The sequence below is a fragment of the Chlamydotis macqueenii genome, chromosome 4 (assembly GCF_036417535.1).
Source record: "Chlamydotis macqueenii isolate bChlMac1 chromosome 4, bChlMac1.mat, whole genome shotgun sequence".
NCBI lineage: Eukaryota > Metazoa > Chordata > Aves > Otidiformes > Otididae > Chlamydotis > Chlamydotis macqueenii.
In genome coordinates, this window is record NC_141559.1 from 58,595,357 (window position 1) to 58,608,676 (window position 13,320).

General features: G+C 44.7%; 1 protein-coding gene across 13 annotated transcripts in view; it reads left to right on the forward strand.

Moving 5' to 3' along the window:
* Positions 1-2,524: 2,524 nt before the first annotated feature.
* Positions 2,525-13,320, forward strand: part of APBB2 (amyloid beta precursor protein binding family B member 2) — a 193,921-nt gene continuing 183,125 nt past the window's right edge. For 12 of the 13 annotated variants that reach the window (XM_086746723.1, XM_086746729.1, XM_086746726.1 and 9 more), the window contains exon 1: positions 2,525-2,594. The gene's annotated coding sequence lies outside the window, so the exon portion shown is untranslated. The remainder of the gene's footprint in view (positions 2,595-13,320) is intronic. The other variant, XM_086746717.1, reaches the window with a different exon arrangement.

Below are 13,320 nucleotides of genomic sequence, written 5' to 3' on the forward strand. Positions count from 1 at the left end.
AGTTAAGTGCTCTGCATCAGTTCCTGAAGGGCACAACTGCAGGAACTATTTCATTGTACTTGGAAAGTTAACACATCGGATCTCTCTAAACCAAGAGATCTGTATTTGATGAGACTGGCTGAGCATATGCAAGCAGTACATCCACCTGGAAATGTTTCTGAGAAGTCTTGAGTGTATTGAGTGGCTCTCCATTTAGGATGTATATGAAATTCCTTATTTAGTTTCCCCAACACTTCATTTTTATGACTCTGTTTACTACACTGCAATCTAAAGTGCATTATATAGACTATGTAACTAAATATTAATCATAATTTTAACCGCATAGCAAAAACCACAATGCAGTGCTTTTACACTTCTCATCAAAGGAACATGAATGTAGGAGTATCTCACCTGGCCATTTCTGTCAGGGAAGTATATTAATAGGCTATTCACTAATAATCTTGGGTAACCTGATAGTTGTCTTGCATGTCTCCAATAGATAAAGTGCAAATTCCAGTGAGAGTTCTCCTCCAGTATATGATCCAAGCGTAAAAGCTTTCCCTCCTGCTGGATGATGTGCTTTGTTGAAGAGAGAAGCACCCTGATTTGCAAACGCTGGAATTCAATGAATCACCTTTGGATGTCTCAGAAGGTCCTTGGTCCTTTTGGAACTGAACGTGATGACACATTTCTATTAGAGATCATTAGAACTATTTAGAGGCTTTTTTTTGGAGCTTCATCGTAGTTCTGGATCTAAAAATATCAATTAAAATGTGAGTTTTAGCTTACAAAAGTGTTGCTCTTTTTAAACAAATCAGACAATTAAATGACATCCAATTTCAGGACAAATGGAAAAATGTGTGTTCCACCACAAACAAGAACAATACATTTAAGAGTAAGTTATTAAGTATTAAAGTGTAATTTTCAGGTACTTTGCTCTGAGTTATTACATCTTTGCCTAATTGTTGCTTCTTCTTGTTCATCACTGTTATAACTGCAATTTTTTTTTTCTGTTCTTTAGGCTGCGGGATGTCAATATGATCTTCTAAAACCTTAAATATGTCTAATTAAAGATGCTATATTCCTATTCATTTTAATGACCTCTTTAATTGTGCTCAGTTCATGAGCATTCTGCTGTTATCAGGAGCATAGTTGTAAAGCCAGGCAACAAAGTACTGAAGAAGGTTCTGGAATGCATAGGAAAAATCATCCCTTCCAAATAAACAGATTTGTCATTTTAAATGGTGCGATAAATTTTAAGTAAACTTGGGCACTTGAACAGGATTGCTAAATGTGGTTTTGTTTCTGAGAAAATGAGACTGGCTGTTTCATTATTGTAATAGTAGTCTTTCACCTTCTTGTGTCTTTGGTCGCTCCAATACAGCACTGTATTTTACTGCTGATTGTTTTGCATCAGTTGTTCTGTGAACTTTGGAAGATTGTTAAAAGGTGTAGGAGTAAAAGGTCCGTTGGCAGTTACATGCTTTCCCCCAAGCTACTATCCCATGTTAAATTTTTTGCTTTAGCAATGAGCAGTTTCTTCCCCTGTCAAAAGCCTGTCTTGGGAGAACAAAATCCCACAAATTTGGAAGACTTTAAGCAGAAGGAGCTTCCCATGGGTGCGTTCTTTTAACCCTCACTACTGTCTGGGATGTTGCTGTGATTCTCCAGTCATCCATCTCAAGACCTGCCTGAAGATTCACTCTCAACCTTGCTCTATGGTACTGCAATGGGGAGGTTTCCAGGGCCGGTCTCTTTACTTGTTGGTTTTTGAGAACACCCCCTGTATCTTTCCATCCATGCTGGCTACATAACTTTTGAGACCCACCGGAACACAGCTGCCTGGAGCGCTATACTCGCATTAAGCACCCCCAGTTAGCCCACAACTGGAGGGGTTCACTGATGTTCATCAGCCATCTGGGTGTTTAACCCACCCCCATGTTCCTACCGGAGGTCACATCCAATGTGAAAACCAACCCATCCCTGTGGTGGGCTCCCAAACCTGCTTGGCTATCTGCCTCTCTGGCTCTCCTCACTGCTGGAGGAGTGCTGGGATACAGCAGGTCGCATTTTGGGAACATAATTGCTACTGCCTCACCTTGATCAGGGTGCTATTACATTTGCCAACACGAGCCTGGCTCTTCCCCACCCCTCCCAAAGGAGAAAAAAACGATTTTTTTTTTTCCATTTTTTTCGAGGGTACACCTGCCTCCACGCATAAACCCTACCCCCCACGGAAGGAGATCTGTTCTGGGAGCTACCCACGAGCTGCTGACTAGAAGCCCCCCATGGCTGCAGCGCTGACGGGGCACCGGCCGCGGCCCGGGGCGGGAGCGCAGGCTGGGCCCGCACCTCGCACCTCGGCCTGGTGGCGGGCACACAACATGGCGGCGCCACGACCCCACCGTCGCCTCGCCTCGCCCCGCCCGGGCCCCTGCGGGCCGCGGTTCTGGGTGGCGGCCGGGGCGGAGGGAGAGGAGGGGCGGTGACGGCCGGCGGCCGGAATCGTTTCCTGGGTAAGCGCAGCGGGCTGGGAAGCGTTTCCGGAAGGCTGGCCGCATCCCGCAGCGGGCTTCGGGCGCCGCCGGAGCGGGAGTGAGCGGCGCGGCGGGCAGGTGCGCTCCGCGGCCGGGGAGGGAGGGAAGGAAGGGCGGGCAGAACGGCGCAGCGTGCCCGGCGGCGGGGCTCCCAATGCGCTGCCGCTTCGCCTTGCCGCCGCTGCTGCGGGCAGCCGGCCCGCTCGCTCGCTGCCGGGGGAAGAGTCCCGCTGCCCTTGCCCGGGGCGGCCCCGGCGCATCCCGGCCTCGGGCGTGCGGGGCCAGGGGCGGCCCGCGGCTGCCGGTGCGGCCGCCGCCCCGCTGCCGCTGCTTCCCCTCCGCCCCCGTCGCGCAGTGGTGCCGCGGTGCTGCCGCAGGGAGCCGGCCGGTGCGAGCGTGGGCTTTCCTCCCGCGGGTGGGAACGGCGGCGGGTGTTATGCTGGGAGTGGGGGGAGTGTAGGGTGAAAAAGCTTGAAAAGTGGCCGAAGTGCCTGTAGAAGTGGTCTTTTTTTTTCCATTGTTTTTTTTTGTGATTATTAGAGTGGGGTTTGCGAGTTCAGCTCTGCGATTAAATCCTACTTGAGGGTTGCACACGGGGATGCAAGCGGGAGTGTGTGGAAAATACAGCATTGGGAACAAAACGTGGACCCCATTTAACCCACTTGGAAGTTCTCAGGAATCCACTTGGGTCCCATGACAGCAACAGAGCCGCTTCTGGTTGTGGCTAGACAGAGAATGAGTTCTGACAGATAAATTGGAAGTCTAATGGTTTGTATTTGCTCTTCATTGCTTGTTTGCAATGTTTTATAATTCTTGGTTGGGCTCCTGCTTGCTAGGGAGGATAAGTACAGTTCTGTGCTTTAGACACAAAATAATAAAAACCAAGGCAAAAAAAAAACCAAAAACCAAACCCTGCACTGGTGATGGACTGGTAGGATTTGCATGTTGTGGATGCTGTTGGTCGCGGTACAGGATAACGTTATCTGCAGTAATTTGTGCAGGATAGCAGTATCTGCAGCAAGTTACAGTGGTTCGCCTGAGATCTGCTATGTTGCCCCAGAAGCTGAGGTACGCGTTGCTGCTGAGCTGCTGCAGGCTCGCTGTGTCCTCTGGCTCGCCGGTGTGTTTCTCCAATTAGTTCTAGATCTGGCATGTCACCATCCTGCCATCTCATGCTCTGGTACTTTCTGAAAGCTTCAACGAGTCATCTGTCTTGTGTTTAAAACTATTTTGTGCCCACATAAGTGTGTTTGGTCAAAATAAGTGTGCAGATGTCCTAGCACTTAAAGGGAGAGACATCCTTTTACAGTGACCTTGGGACAAAATCTTGGCTGATAAACTTCCTTCCCTGGAACAGCCATACTGAGTGTGGGTATTTTTGTTTTTCCTTTACAGTGGTGAGTGTTTGATGGAATACTTTCTGGCTTATATTTTTGATTTTTTTTGGCCACGTAAGGGAAATGGAGGTATGGAGAGGACTCTTCGGGGGGAAGAATAGTTTTATAGTGTGTTATGAGGAATACATGACTTGGTTGTAACAAGGAGGAAGATTCTTGGCCCTGAAGCAGAACGAGTGAATGTGCCCTTCCTGGTGAAGGAGGCTTCTAAGCAGTAGATCACAACAGTGTGGGAATCATTTCCTAGGAGAGGGGATGCGTGACTTTGGAAACCTGGATTATTTCTTTTGTTTTTCAGTTCTACAGCTATGCTGGGAACAGTGACAAAAATGGTTATTTTTGGTGGGACATTGGGTGGACTCTGCTGTGTGCTTGGTCAGGAGGGATGGTGACTTCCCTAGAAATAGCCTTAGGAGCTTAGAGAGGTCTGCTGCAGGGTTTGAGCTGAAGAGAGTGGTGACTTCAGGAGCTAGTTAGGAATGAATTTGAGGAATTGAGACTGCCTACTATAAGGATTTTTTTTTTTTTTTTTAGCAGAGGCTGTGAAAAACTAAAATGAATCCTGATAGTTGGTAGGTAATCAATTGATGACATCTCTGTTACCTGTTAGATGGCAGATCTAGGCACTATGGAAACTCTGACCTAGGATGTGCAGTCACACATGAACAAATCATCCGTGCTGAAAACGAACTATACCGTATGTATATCCCTTGCTAGTAGAAAATGAGGTCTAACCTTTGTTCCCAGCTGTGAGCAAGGAGCCCCACTGCTGGGAACAGCAGAGCAGGAGATGTGCTGGGTGCATTAGCTTGTCCTCAACCAAGCTGCTGCTGTCCTGCTGTCATGGAGAAAGTAAAGGTGATCGTGGAGTGTGTTAGGCCAGGATACTGGCAGGAGGGGTGGTGGGATGGGGAGTGCGAGGCACCATGCTGTGGGTGGGACAGGTGCAGAGAGGGCCTATGGGAAAGAAATGCCAATGTTTCCGGAGAAGACAAGGAAAACCTGGCTTGTTCAGCACTGCAAATGAGGCCTTAGAGAAGAAATGATTGCGATCTGCAAATACAGCAGGGATATAAACACTAGAAAGGGAGAGGAGCTATTTAAGCTAAAGAACAATGTTGGCACGAGAACAGACAGATGTAAACTAGCATGGATAAACTTAAGCTGGAATTCAGACAGTTTCTTCCCTAAATGGAGTGAGATTCCAGAACAACCTTCAAATGGGAGAAGTGGGAGCAAGCCCCCTAACTGGCTCTTGAGGATGTACAGAGGAAGTTAATATTGTGTGCTTGGCTGTGGCTGTCGGAGATGAGGCTTTGTGACTCAGGAAAAGCTTTTCCCTACATCTGAGTTAACTGAATATAGATTTTCTACACTAGTGTTTCTTATTTTTAAAATCTGACATTCAAAACTGGCGTAAAAATAAAATGCTTGCTTTACAATTTGTATCACTACTTAGAAAGGGTTGTGATGTGCTTAGTGGCTGCTTTCTGAAATATTTTGCAAGTTAGTTTTTTTCTCCTCCAAAACAATGTGTTGCCTTACAGCTGCGTCTAATTGTGTAGAAACTCCTTTTTCTCTAGGTCAAAACTGTGCAAAAGGAGACTATATGTTACTGTGAATGTGAGTTGTTTGAGCTTATTATCCTTCAGGTTAAAAAATGAACTGCAGAAAACCCTTTTTCTTTTTTTTTTCCCTCCTCTATTGAGGTAATTCATAAGTCCTCTCAAAAAAGGAGTTTTTGGGAGGCTGTACAGCAGACCCAGATGGTGTGAACAGAGACCAGTGCTCCAAGCTACACTGTGACTGGAGGGCTGGAGTAGAGGAAGTTTAAAGCAAATTTGAAAACAAGTTTAGTTGAGCTACTTGTGCAGAGGGTTTGTCTCATTTGCTGTTATGCAGAACAGCTGGGAGTTGTCTAGTGTGGTGGCTGCAGTAGTTGAACTCCTATGGAAGCCTGTAGTCAGTTCCAAAAATACTGTGTGGGCAACGCAGCACACAACCAGCCGCAGATGCTATGGAATGGGTCCTGTGACTGTCAACAGTACCTGACTGCTTCTGGGAGATGTAATAAGTATAGAAGTGAAAGAGCAGCTGTGATGAGCCAAAGAAAGGGTTCATCTCTGTAGCCCAGTTTGCCACACGGGACTTGAGCAAGCCACACGGCCGCTGGTTTCACCTCCAAGCAGCACCTTGGAGATGCGTCTAAGTTTGTGCATTGTTTCCTTGCCCTGTGACAGAAAGTGGTCCCTTGCTGTCAGGAGGGATGAGGAGCTCTTGCAAGCTGACTAATTGTTTAGGCTAATCTGTTGCCCACTGAAATCGAATGTGAGAAAACTGATAGAGGAGAGGTGAAAATGGATGCATTTATGATGTGCTTCATTGACTCTGTGACTCACATCCCTTTTGCAGGGAAAAGGAGACCTTGGGACATGCATATCTAACGCATGAGGCTACAGTTCCTCTTCTGGCTCCTCTAAAGTCTCTTCCTGAGCTTATGGGTGTTTTTTTTTTTTTTTTTTTTTTATTTTTAGCTTTCCTATCTGCCACGCTATGAAGGAATGGGATCTTCTTGCCTCCTCCCACCCCTGTCTGAACTGGCCACAGCTCCATGGGCTGATGGGCTCCAGACTTGATGGGCAGGATCCCAGCACCTCTCTGCCTGTTTCTCTTCCCTTGTCTCATTATGGAGCTGGGCAGAGGAGTAATTGCTGCTGTCCCCAGAGCTTTAAGGAGCAGAGGATGCTGTTGGGATGCTCCGTGTGGTGTCCTACTTTAGTTTCCTATTTTTTTTAACCCTTCACCTTCAGCCTGCTCCCCTTTTGATCTGTTGTCTTCTGCAACCTTTTTTTTTGTGTGTGTGTTTTTTTCCTCCCTCTCCTTGCAAGCAGATGCCCAAGGAAAAATAAGAACAGGATGACCTTATTCAAAACATCCCCTATAGATGCTCTCTGAGCATCTGGCTGTTCTCAGCTTGGGGTTCCAGAGCTAGATACAACCTTTCCCTCTTTCAAAATGTTTTGTAGCTTTTGGTTCCAAGTGCTAATCTGGTCTGTCCCCAGCCCCCTGGGACCTCATTGCACCCTCCACGGCCTTTGGCCAGGAGTGCTGCTTGTCTGTGTGTCTGCTTCTGGTTGTGTAAAGAATTCCCTCCTCCTGCTTGCGCTCAGCTGGCTTCCTTCATCTGGCAGAGACAGGTAGTGATCCTGCTTTATGCCACTCATGATTTTGTAGGCCTCTCTCTTCCTCATCAAGTTGGCTTTTGACCTGCCTGAAGAGTTTCCCAGCCAGATATTCTTTGTGCGGAAGCCATTCCTGACCGTGAGCATCCCTTTCCAGGAGTCTTTCCCAGTTGTACTTATCCTTTTATGATGGGAGGATCAAGGCCGTATACAGTTTTCAACATGCAGGTGAGCTTTGGGGCTATATAGTGGCATAACCATGGGGTTTTTTTTTCTTTTCTTAATGATTTGTAATGTTTGACTTCCTTTTTGGACTGCTAGTGAGTTAATTTCATGAATCTGTGAAACTGTAACGTCAAGATGTTGCTCAGGAGTATGGTCAGTTTTGAATCCCTCGGTTATGTGTAGCCATGGTTGTGTCTTTCCAATGTGCATCTTCTTACATTTCTTGTGTTTATTTGCATTAGCTTTCCTCTGCAGTGTTGTTGACTCAGTCTCCCGTGATTGTCTGGAATTCCTCACATCCTGGCCTTGCTACCACAATAGATTTTTTTTTAATCATCAGCAAACTTCCTCAACTTGCTGCTCATTCCCCTTTTGGTGGCTCTTTGACACGTTCATACGAGACAAAGTCTGAGCATGGGTCTCTGCCAGACTTCATTGGTGACTTCTGTTTGCTCCAAGAAGAGATAATTTCCTCTTATCCTTACCCTTTTTCTATTTTTCAACCACCTGTCTCTCCACATAGGACCTTTCCTCTTACCTCTGTCTGTCTAGTTTCCTTAAGAAAGCGCTTGGTTTTTGGTAAGGGACTTAGCTGAAGTCCTTTTGGAAATTTAGGTAGGTCAGAATGAATGGATGTACCTTGTCCATTTTTGGCACCTTTGAAGAACTCAGGTTTGTTAGGCAGGGTTTCTCTCCGTACAAACTGTATTGACTCTTCTGCAGCAGACTATTTATCCAGGTGATCACATTCTCTCCTTTTATCATTAGCATCAGTTAATTATTAGCCCTGTTAGGCTTTGCACCTCTATACTTCTCTGGATCCCTGCTGAGATTGTGGTCTCTTTTGCCACTTCCCATTCACCTTCTGCAGAGGATGCTTCCAGCGGGAGGTTGCAGAGCTCTGGCAGAAGAATTTGACCGAAGCGTTGCGGAGATTGCCCTGGGGATTGCTAACGGACGCTGGTTTAGCGGTGCCTTGTCTGAGAGGACCTGGTTGCGGAAGCCTGTTGCCAAGGGTAGAAGGGCAAACCCTGCGGCGGTGTGGCTGGAAATGAGTGTAGCAGTCCGCTCTGACCAAGACAGCGGGCACTTGGCCTCGCTGACCTCTAAGTTCTGTCTCCTACCGTTAAATGCATTTTCTTTTCTTTAACTAAAAAGTGCTGAGCTTCTGTCTTGCCTGAAGATGTGATATTTGTTTGGGTAAGCGTTTAGATGGTGATTTTCACTGCTGAACAAACTTTGCATCTGTGTATAACACTGATTAGTGCCTTTTAAAGTGGTCTGCATAACAATTAGGATGATTAACTAGATGCAGATTTCTGCCTTTATCGGTAAGTAGTCTGCGCTGTGTTTGGTACTGCACACTGATCTCGGATTAATGAAGTCAGTGCGGTTTACTCTAGGATATTCATAAATGTAAACTACTAACTTCAGTAGTAGTGCATTAGGAGTAATAACGTGTGACAGCAGGAAGGTTTGCTACAAAATAAAATACGTACATTTTTGCTTCTGATCTCAGTACGAGATAGCCAGTGTTTGTAATTCTGGTTTGTTTTACCTTATGAATAGTGCTGCTACTCTAAAGTACTTTAAGCAAGATTTATACTTGACAGTTTAATCTTTTGGACTTCACAATTTAAAATCCTTTGCTAAAATCTCCATGATGTCCTCCTGTAGCTATGTCAAAATAGAGTTGTAACCCTCCGATTTAGTCATCTAGTTCTTCTGGTTTGGCTGTCCTCTTTTTTTTTTTTTTCCTGCAGAAATCTAGCAGAAATCTTTCCATCTTTCCTTTGTCTTCCTTGCCGGATTATATTGCACTCCAGGTAATATATCCCGTCAGACAAGCATCAGCTCTGCCTGCCCTTGGGAAAACTCCCCTGGAAGCACTAGACATGCTTTGCTACCATATGCTTTTAAGCAGTTTTGCAACGTGTTTAGTTCTTTTGTTGAAGGTTGTTTTTTGTTTGTTTGTTTGTTTTGTGGTTTTGTTTTTTTTTTCCTTTGGTGAAGTGCAGTTTAATTTTCAAAGGCACCAAAATGAACATTTCTAAACTACTTCTGCAGATTTTAAGTGTAGAATATGTTTTAAAAAATCCTGTTGTTTTTGCTATCAGTGCTAAAATGTGTTTCGTGCAGGACTCTTAGTCACAACCCATTTATTTCTTATGTCTATTAGCTGATTATGGAGGGAGGTTTCCTGGTATAATTATTGTGTGTAAAGGACAAATTCCAAAGGGAAGGAAGCTGGCAGGCACTAAATGTTCCCTACCTTTATGAATTATCTTGTTTGAACAGAAGAAACTACCATAAAGTTTGCATACTTTGTTGTTGTTTGTTGGAGAAACATGTCATTCCTTTTCAGTGTTCTTGGGGTAGAAAGCCCACCGAACAGTTATTAAATGACAATAATTTGGTGTGACTAATATTGGCACAAATTAGTTAAGCCTTTATCGGAAGCCTCATAAGTATAATTTCTCAGGTGGGTTGGAGTGAGATGCTGCAGGGTGCTTACTGGCCGGCTGCCTAATTCAGCAAATGAGGAGCTTGACATTAAGCCATCCTATGTATTTAATATAGAATTTCACTATAAGGAACTGGAAGCAGTAGTTTGGGTAAATATGACAAGTAATTCATTGCTCCCATGCTTGCATTTGTCTTGTTAATTCTATTTGCAAAGAGGATTATTTTCAGGAAGGGATGTTTCCTAGCAAAGTATTGAACTGTGTGGCTATGGAGAAAGCTGTGCAGAGAACCAGCATGCAAGATGAAAGGGAATTGCAGGGAAGAGAAATAACGAGGAGGGTTGCTCTCACACGGAGAATTCAGCACTTGCTGGATTATATTGGGATTTAAATGCAGCATAATGGAAAGATAGTTTAATGAGGTTGTTTAAATGAGTTGAAGATATGTGTATATATAGGGCACAATCTATCCACTTAGGGAGAAATTGGTCTGGAAGTAAATACAGTAGGGAACCTGGGTTTTTGTGATACAAGTAGTGTTAAGGAAACCCTCAGCACAACGTGATGACCTTGTCTTGTTAGCATCCTGTGTGCCTTGTATGTGAGCAGGAGAGGCAGCATCTCCATGTCGTCATTTCTCTGATGCCCATCTGGGTGTAAAACAACACTCTTTGGGGAGTGTGTGGTCTCACCAGGCTGGGCACGCTGGGGGTGTCCCAGTGGTTTTGTCATGGGAAACTTCTGTTTGCCTGTGAAATGGCTGGCACTGGATCCGTGCTGTCTAAATTGCTGTAGTGATGCTGGTCAGCGGAAAGAGGCACAAGGGTAAAAAGTATTAAGATTGAGTTAAATTTTGGTAACTTCCCTCAATAGAAACATGTCAAGTATTTCAAAGGAATGAAGGTAATCTATGCTGAACTTTCTTGCTGTTTTTTTCTTCCCTCTTGAAAGCTTAAATGTCCCTTTTCCCTGGGTGTATAAAGCCATTTTCCTCTGACACAGGGAAATGTAGGAGATGGGCAACAGGCAAAGTCTGTGTTGCTGCACCAGGAAAGTTTGAGGTCTGTTGTAATGTCTTAAAACACTCGGGTAGAAGCCCTGCTGCTAGGATGGAGTGAGTACCTGATCTCTGGGGAGACAGAGGGGCTGTGTGGAGGTGATGTGGCTTGGAAAAGGAAATCCAGTGCTAGTAGGGGGATGGTACCATAGCACTAGCCCTCGTCCTGCCTTTGTCTCCTCCTTCTTGCTGCAGCTCTGCCCTCTCCTCTGCCATACTGCAGAGACCTGCATCCACTGGTGTTTACCACCCATAACGGTTCCGTGTTGCTTCAGTCTTGTTGCTAACGGAGAGTGCCACAGGCTGGGAGACCAGCGTTTGCCCCAGGTGTGGAGGAAGCCTGTTACAAATGTTGGTAGATGAAAACTCCATCTCGATGATCTATAATTTCACAAGATAGCAGTGTGCAGTGAGTGTGTGCTTGTGTAAAATGCCCAATATCCCACCCAGTTTTTCTGACTAACAAAACAGCATTGTACTCTCTGTTACTTACTCTTAAATTCTTATTATGGTGTGAAATTTTTAGAAGTTGAAATTATAAAAAAAACTTTACCCTTTACAAAATTAAGTTTACGCTGATATTATTTCTTCACAAACGTATAGATGTAAAAGCTTAAAAATACAGCAGAAATGGAATATATATGGATAGATAAAGAGAAAGGGAAAGGTTGTAAAGATAATTTCACTTGAATCTGAAAGATAGTGAGTGGGAAATAACTCTCATTTTTAGAGTCCTGTGGGAACTTGCTTGTCTCCCCCCGCCCCCAACCACACTTCAAGAAAACAGTGAAACAACATGAGAACCATCAGTAAAGAGAGTGGTTTAACTATGCAAAGCTACATGTATTCAGGCAAATAAGATTTTTTTTTTTAAAGATTTGTTAGCTTAAAAAGTTATCAAATGTAAGAAAAATGCTTGATGATACCTATACATATGAAAATAGAAGCAATAAGAAGAAAAATGTTTTTAACTATTTGATGTTTACTTCTCAGAAATGTTTGAGATTGGACTTACTGTTAGATTAATTTGTAGGCTGATGACTACCCAAGGATATTGAAATAACTTGGTGACAAAGCAATGCTGGTTTAAAATACATGCTGTTATTTAAGCATGTGCAAGAGCTGCTAGGAAACCATACTTGACTATACGAATGTGTTTTAAGCATATTTTTGTAATCTTTGCATGCTGTTACATCAGAATTCCTCTAACTACATTTTTTGCCAATTCTTGGCATGTCTAAACCTTTTCAGTAAAATACCCTATATGTGTTCCTTTGGTGCAAGTACAGATTTAAACTTGGATAAGCATAATGGTCAATAACAATATGCCAAAATATAGGAGGTTTTCTGGTAGAGGCATATGGGTGTTTAGGGACGAGTAAGTCTTTTCTGAAAACCAGTACAGATATGTCCTAATGTGAATAAAGATGGTGCTGTTTGTTGGGAAAGCTGTAGAAGTGGTCCCTGGGAAATGTGTCTTTGCAGCCTAACAGCATGTTGATAATAGTGATGCCCTTACACTGAAGTGTAACTCTAATGGAAGACCGCAGAAAACTCAGGTATTCTCGGTGAGGGGTCTGTGCGGGGAAGGGTCATCAAGAGGGACAATTGGGAGGCTGCCAGGGACATCGGTGAGGCTTGATGCCAAGGAAGTCCTGGAGTGATGGGACCCTCAGAACATCCTTAAAGGTTTGTACCTCAGGAGAGAGTCACGTTTCAGTTGTTTCCCAGGCTGCTTTGGGCTAAAAATAAGCCAACACTACTGCATGCTGGTTCTGAAACGCAGTCTCCACATTCTGGTTTTGGCCAGCCGGTGTGGAGCAACAGTTGCAATGGTGTGATGTAGTTTTACTTACTCATTTTGTAGCAGAAAAAGAGGAATCCCTCAGTACTTCCCCAGTCCAGCCAGCAAATCAGGAGGTGATGTTCTTTTTCCTCTCTGCTTTCTGACATGTGTGCACGTGCGGCCATGATGGGAATGACTGACAGGCAGGATATGGCAAGGTAGATCCCTACATTTGCAACAGACCTTGGTGCTAAGAATTGTATGAAAGTGTTTCCCTGGTAGCAGTGGCTCTGGTGACACCGTGAGCCCCAGAGATGCGGCAGCCAAGAGCTGCCTCCGTCCTTGCCTTGCAGTAACCTTTAATGAGCAGAGCTACCCTCCTAGTCTCTGAAGAGGCATGGGAGTTGGTGGCTGGCCGCTTGCCATCCTGCAGCACAGTGCTTCAGTCTGCTGCTGTTAAACCAGCAGGTAGGAGCACTAGCTGGGTGGAAAACATTTTGTGGGATTTATCCAAAATAAATAGCTGATTTTACATGGGCGAGGCTGAAATTCTTTGGCTGCACCTCCTTCCATGGTAGAAGAGAAACCTACCTTCCTCGCAATGCTTGTCCACGTTTTTGTGCATGTGCAGGGTAAAATAATCATTTTCCTAAACTGAAAAGCTTAGATCCTCCTTCTTTGAGTTCTCATGA